The sequence below is a fragment of the Phyllobates terribilis genome, unplaced genomic scaffold (assembly GCF_046119375.1).
Source record: "Phyllobates terribilis strain yellow unplaced genomic scaffold, ASM4611937v1 Scaffold_9347__1_contigs__length_14124, whole genome shotgun sequence".
Taxonomy (NCBI): Eukaryota; Metazoa; Chordata; class Amphibia; order Anura; family Dendrobatidae; genus Phyllobates; species Phyllobates terribilis.
In genome coordinates, this window is record NW_027372084.1 from 1 (window position 1) to 6345 (window position 6345).

The following is a 6345-nucleotide window of genomic DNA, read 5'->3' on the forward strand; positions in this document are numbered from 1 at the left end:
CAATGCAATGCACAGTTGCTGAAGTTGAACCAAAATGAGCTTGTAATCTGGCTTCTGCAACTTTGAACATGAAAAATCCAATGAGGAGAAGAAAAGCAAAGCCAAAGAGTCCATCCCAAAATCCGACAAACAAGCAAAATGAACAAAAAACATTGAATTCAATTCTTTCTGATTTTAGAAACTGCATTAAAGAAGGGGTGCACCGGTCCTGGAGATACTGCAATACCAGGTCAATGCGTGGAGTGGACAGAGCAAGCTCTTTTTCCATCTCCCTGTTCTAAAAATCCATTTAATATATGGTCCCCAGATAGGGGACGTATCAGATATTAAACTGATAAGAACAGATACTACACTTGATCTTAGCCAAAAGGCCGAGAAGCGATAACCAGAATTGGTTTCAAACTACGGAGCCACCCAAGGATCCTGAAAAGTCCATTTGTGGAGATGAGCTCCTGGACTCCCGTTAAGAAGACATGTTGTCAACCTCTAGATCCCTTACATGCCTGCACTTTTCGGCTTGCTGCTGCTGCAATCCACGCGTTTTAGATCTGCATAACTCCACCTCTTTAAACACAGCACCTTCACCCCCTGCTGTTCCCACCCGCCTCAACACCGTTGGAAGGGAGGAGAACCAATTAAGGCGGGGGGTGGGGTGGAACGAGCAGCTGTCTACCCTTAGCAGGAGGGCTCCTGATTACATACCTCTCCTGCTGCTGCTGCTGCTGGCTGTCCAGCAGCAGACTGAAGGTGGCTGCTGCTGTGCACAGGTATATAAAGGCTCAGAGCCTATTATGACACGCGCAGCCAGCGTTCCATTGCCACATTCCATCTACTGCAGGCAGGATACCTGGCTGGCTGAATGTCGCTGAGAAGCTCACAGAGACCGCCATAAGCAACAGTTTAACAGAATGCCACAGACTAATCAACCAAACTTTTTGGGTTGGGTTCTCTTTTATAGTCTGCAGGCATTAAATGAAAGAAGTCAGTGTTCCAGCAGAAGGAGACAACGTTTCAGAAAAGGCATTGTAGCAAACCAAAAAAGAAATTTTAAGCGCAGCAGAGTAACCAGCGCACATACCTGTTAGCTCAGGTGAGTTTAAAAGGCTGCTGTTGATAACAAGGGCATTTGCTAAATAGATGGTGTGTGTGCAACAATATACTGAAAGGTCAATTATATTGTGCAGCTTATCTCACCACCTGTAGTTATTTAGGTGAAAGCTCCAAAATGCTTGCCTAATATGTCTGTTTATCCAAAAGGAAGTAAAAAGGGAGAGCTAGAAAGATAGCATTGCATCACATTACATGGCAATGCAATGCACAGTTGCTGAAGTTGAACCAAAATGAGCTTGTAATCTGGCTTCTGCAACTTTGAACATGAAAAATCCAATGAGGAGAAGAAAAGCAAAGCCAAAGAGTCCATCCCAAAATCCGACAAACAAGCAAAATGAACAAAAAACATTGAATTCAATTCTTTCTGATTTTAGAAACTGCATTAAAGAAGGGGTGCACCGGTCCTGGAGATACTGCAATACCAGGTCAATGCGTGGAGTGGACAGAGCAAGCTCTTTTTCCATCTCCCTGTTCTAAAAATCCATTTAATATATGGTCCCCAGATAGGGGACGTATCAGATATTAAACTGATAAGAACAGATACTACACTTGATCTTAGCCAAAAGGCCGAGAAGCGATAACCAGAATTGGTTTCAAACTACGGAGCCACCCAAGGATCCTGAAAAGTCCATTTGTGGAGATGAGCTCCTGGACTCCCGTTAAAAAGACATGTTGTCAACCTCTAGATCCCTTACATGCCTGCACTTTTCGGCTTGCTGCTGCTGCAATCCACGCGTTTAAGATCTGCATAACTCCACCTCTTTAAACACAGCACCTTCACCCCCTGCTGTTCCCACCCGCCTCAACACCGTTGGAAGGGAGGAGAACCAATTAAGGCGGGGGGTGGGGTGGAACGAGCAGCTGTCTACCCTTAGCAGGAGGGCTCCTGATTACATACCTCTCCTGCTGCTGCTGCTGGCTGTCCAGCAGCAGACTGAAGGTGGCTGCTGCTGTGCACAGGTATATAAAGGCTCAGAGCCTATTATGACACGCGCAGCCAGCGTTCCATTGCCACATTCCATCTACTGCAGGCAGGATACCTGGCTGGCTGAATGTCGCTGAGAAGCTCACAGAAACCGCCATAAGCAACAGTTTAACAGAATGCCACAGACTAATCAACCAAACTTTTTGGGTTGGGTTCTCTTTTATAGTCTGCAGGCATTAAATGAAAGAAGTCAGTGTTCCAGCAGAAGGAGACAACGTTTCAGAAAAGGCATTGTAGCAAACCAAAAAAGAAATTTTAAGCGCAGCAGAGTAACCAGCGCACATACCTGTTAGCTCAGGTGAGTTTAAAAGGCTGCTGTTGATAACAAGGGCATTTGCTAAATAGATGGTGTGTGTGCAACAATATACTGAAAGGTCAATTATATTGTGCAGCTTATCTCACCACCTGTAGTTATTTAGGTGAAAGCTCCAAAATGCTTGCCTAATATGTCTGTTTATCCAAAAGGAAGTAAAAAGGGAGAGCTAGAAAGATAGCATTGCATCACATTACATGGCAATGCAATGCACAGTTGCTGAAGTTGAACCAAAATGAGCTTGTAATCTGGCTTCTGCAACTTTGAACATGAAAAATCCAATGAGGAGAAGAAAAGCAAAGCCAAAGAGTCCATCCCCAAATTCGACAAACAAGCAAAATGAACAAAAAACATTGAATTCAATTCTTTCTGATTTTAGAAACTGCATTAAAGAAGGGGTGCAACGGTCCTGGAGATACTGCAATACCAGGTCAATGCGTGGAGTGGACAGAGCAAGCTCTTTTTCCATCTCCCTGTTCTAAAAATCCATTTAATATATGGTCCCCAGATAGGGGACGTATCAGATATTAAACTGATAAGAACAGATACTACACTTGATCTTAGCCAAAAGGCCGAGAAGCGATAACCAGAATTGGTTTCAAACTACGGAGCCACCCAAGGATCCTGAAAAGTCCATTTGTGGAGATGAGCTCCTGTACTCCCGTTAAGAAGACATGTTGTCAACCTCTAGATCCCTTACATGCCTGCACTTTTCGGCTTGCTGCTGCTGCAATCCACGCGTTTTAGATCTGCATAACTCCACCTCTTTAAACACAGCACCTTCACCCCCTGCTGTTCCCACCCGCCTCAACACCGTTGGAAGGGAGGAGAACCAATTAAGTTGGGGGGTGGGGTGGAACGAGCAGCTGTCTACCCTTAGCAGGAGGGCTCCTGATTACATACCTCTCCTGCTGCTGCTGCTGCTGGCTGTCCAGCAGCAGACTGAAGGTGGCTGCTGCTGTGCACAGGTATATAAAGGCTCAGAGCCTATTATGACACGCTCAGCCAGCGTTCCATTGCCACATTCCATCTACTGCAGGCAGGATACCTGGCTGGCTGAATGTCGCTGAGAAGCTCACAGAGACCGCCATAAGCAACAGTTTAACAGAATGCCACAGACTAATCAACCAAACTTTTTGGGTTGGGTTCTCTTTTATAGTCTGCGGGCATTAAATGAAAGAAGTCAGTGTTCCAGCAGAAGGAGACAACGTTTCAGAAAAGGCATTGTAGCAAACCAAAAAAGAAATTTTAAGCGCAGCAGAGTAACCAGCGCACATACCTGTTAGCTCAGGTGAGTTTAAAAGGCTGCTGTTGATAACAAGGGCATTTGCTAAATAGATGGTGTGTGTGCAACAATATACTGAAAGGTCAATTATATTGTGCAGCTTATCTCACCACCTGTAGTTATTTAGGTGAAAGCTCCAAAATGCTTGCCTAATATGTCTGTTTATCCAAAAGGAAGTAAAAAGGGAGAGCTAGAAAGATAGCATTGCATCACATTACATGGCAATGCAATGCACAGTTGCTGAAGTTGAACCAAAATGAGCTTGTAATCTGGCTTCTGCAACTTTGAACATGAAAAATCCAATGAGGAGAAGAAAAGCAAAGCCAAAGAGTCCATCCCAAAATCCGACAAACAAGCAAAATGAACAAAAAACATTGAATTCAATTCTTTCTGATTTTAGAAACTGCATTAAAGAAGAGGTGCACCGGTCCTGGAGATACTGCAATACCAGGTCAATGCGTGGAGTGGACAGAGCAAGCTCTTTTTCCATCTCCCTGTTCTAAAAATCCATTTAATATATGGTCCCCAGATAGGGGACGTATCAGATATTAAATTGATAAGAACAGATTTTTTTTTTTTTTTTTTCTCCTCAGACGAGGAAATTCCACAGTCTATGGAAACCAGACAAAGGAAAATTCCATCAAAACAGCTGCGTCAAATCCAATACGCAATTTGCTGTCCCCATCATCATCGGAAATATTTATTTCATATTTCAAAACAACAATAACAAAAATCAAGAGGTACTAACAATATATCTCCACTTTTTAACTTTCCATATTCCCTCCGCATCCACTTCCCCTCTCCTCTTTTTGTCCCATAGGAAACACACATACATCTTCCCCAAAATCACCTTCACACTATCCTTTACAGCAATTTCCTTCCTTTTAAACACATACACATTCCTCACATCCCATAACACTTCCTTTATACATGCAAGCATCAACCACAAGACTCTTTCCTTCGTCCCATCACATATTCCCAAACCAAACATAAACAACTCAAAAGACAACAAATTCACACCACACAATTCTTTACACAAAGGCCCCATTCTCCCAATCACATCTCTAGCATACTGGCAATTCCAAAAAACATGCAACACACTTTCCCTTCCACCACAGCCATTTCTTGGACACATTTCACTCCTCACCAAACCTCTATTCCTCTGAAATTCGCTCACAGGTAATACTCCATGTAAAGACTGCCACACAACTTCACTCTGTTTGTTGGTCATACCACTCATCCGCACTTTCTTCCAAACCTTCTGCACATCACCACCCCTAACCATATTTATTCCACATTCTACCTCTCTACATTCAATCATCCTATACACAGCCTTCTTATTCTCCAGCAATCTCACATCTGCATCACACAGTTCATACCTCACCAAAAACTTATAAACCCACACATACCATACAGGCACCTCAAAAGCAATCGGACATCGCAAATCCCTTTCTTGCCACTTTAAACGAAACAAATACGCTCCAAATAAATACCTACACATAGATGAAAACTTTCCATCCGCCCTAATCACTTTCAAAACAAACACAACGATATTCACACCAAAAAACACGTCCAAATTCGGAAAACCCAAACCACCTTTTTCCACTCTTTTAACCAAAATTTCTCTCCTAGCTCTCTCCATTTTCGAGTTCCACAAAAAAACAAATAAAATTCTATTCAAGCTTCTCATACACATATATCCTGGTGGAAATACTACCGCAATATATAAAAATATTGGCAACACCACACTCTTAACAATTAAAATCTTCCCAAAAAAGGATAAACTCCTCAATTTCCAAAAATTCAACTTCTGCTCAACTTTTCCTTTCGCATCATCCCAACTTTCTTTCCCATCCAAACTCTCTGAAAACTTCACACCCAAAACTTTAATAGGTCCATTCACTACATTCACACCTACATCCCTACTTAAACTTCCGCCTCCAAAACCCTTACACTCACTCTTTTCCCAATTCACTTTAAACGCAGATGCACCACAAAAAATAGACACTAACAACTTCACCCGCCTCACCGAACATTCAGAATCACATAATACACACACGTCATCCATATAACCACTCACCTTCCATTCTTTTCCTCCACCTCCCGGCACTTGCACACCACGAATTACCTTATCTTTCCTCAGCATACACAACAATGGCTCAATTGCACAAATAAATGCTACAGGGGACAAAGGACACCCCTGTCGCACACCCGAAAACACATTCACTTTCCTACCCACATACCCATTCATTAAAACACAGCTATAAACACCCGCATACAAACTTCTCACTCGCCCAACAAAATCAGCCGGAAAACCCATTTTTAACAACACTCTGAACAAAAAACCATGCGACAACCTATCATAAGCCTTTTCAAAATCCAAACTTAACAAAAATACACTCTTCTTACGACCCATGCAATCCCATAGACAATCTCTTAACATACACACACACTCATGAATCCGCCTCCCAGGTACCGCACAACACTGCTCATCCCCAATCACACTCTCTATCACATCACGCATCCTATTAGCCATAAGTTTTGCATAGATTTTATAATCACAATTAAGTAACGTTATTGGCCTCCAATTCCTCAGACTTTTCAAATCCCCTTTCTTAGGAATTAACACAACCATACCTGCACGCATACTCT

The 6345-nt window shown here is 42.7% G+C and overlaps 4 non-coding genes across 4 annotated transcripts; all 4 read right to left on the reverse strand.

Annotated features, from left to right (window-relative positions):
* Positions 1-192: 192 nt before the first annotated feature.
* Positions 193-383, reverse strand: LOC141252771 (U2 spliceosomal RNA). Its single transcript, XR_012314089.1, has one exon. It is a non-coding gene; the product is annotated as a U2 spliceosomal RNA (small nuclear RNA).
* A 1115-nt stretch (positions 384-1498) lies between these two features.
* LOC141252774 (U2 spliceosomal RNA) lies at positions 1499-1689 on the reverse strand. The gene has a single exon (XR_012314092.1). It is a non-coding gene; the product is annotated as a U2 spliceosomal RNA (small nuclear RNA).
* Positions 1690-2801: 1112 nt separating this feature from the next.
* On the reverse strand, positions 2802-2992 carry LOC141252776 (U2 spliceosomal RNA). Its single transcript, XR_012314094.1, has one exon. It is a non-coding gene; the product is annotated as a U2 spliceosomal RNA (small nuclear RNA).
* A 1115-nt stretch (positions 2993-4107) lies between these two features.
* Positions 4108-4296, reverse strand: LOC141252773 (U2 spliceosomal RNA). Its single transcript, XR_012314091.1, has one exon. It is a non-coding gene; the product is annotated as a U2 spliceosomal RNA (small nuclear RNA).
* Between the last annotated feature and the right edge of the window lie 2049 nt (positions 4297-6345).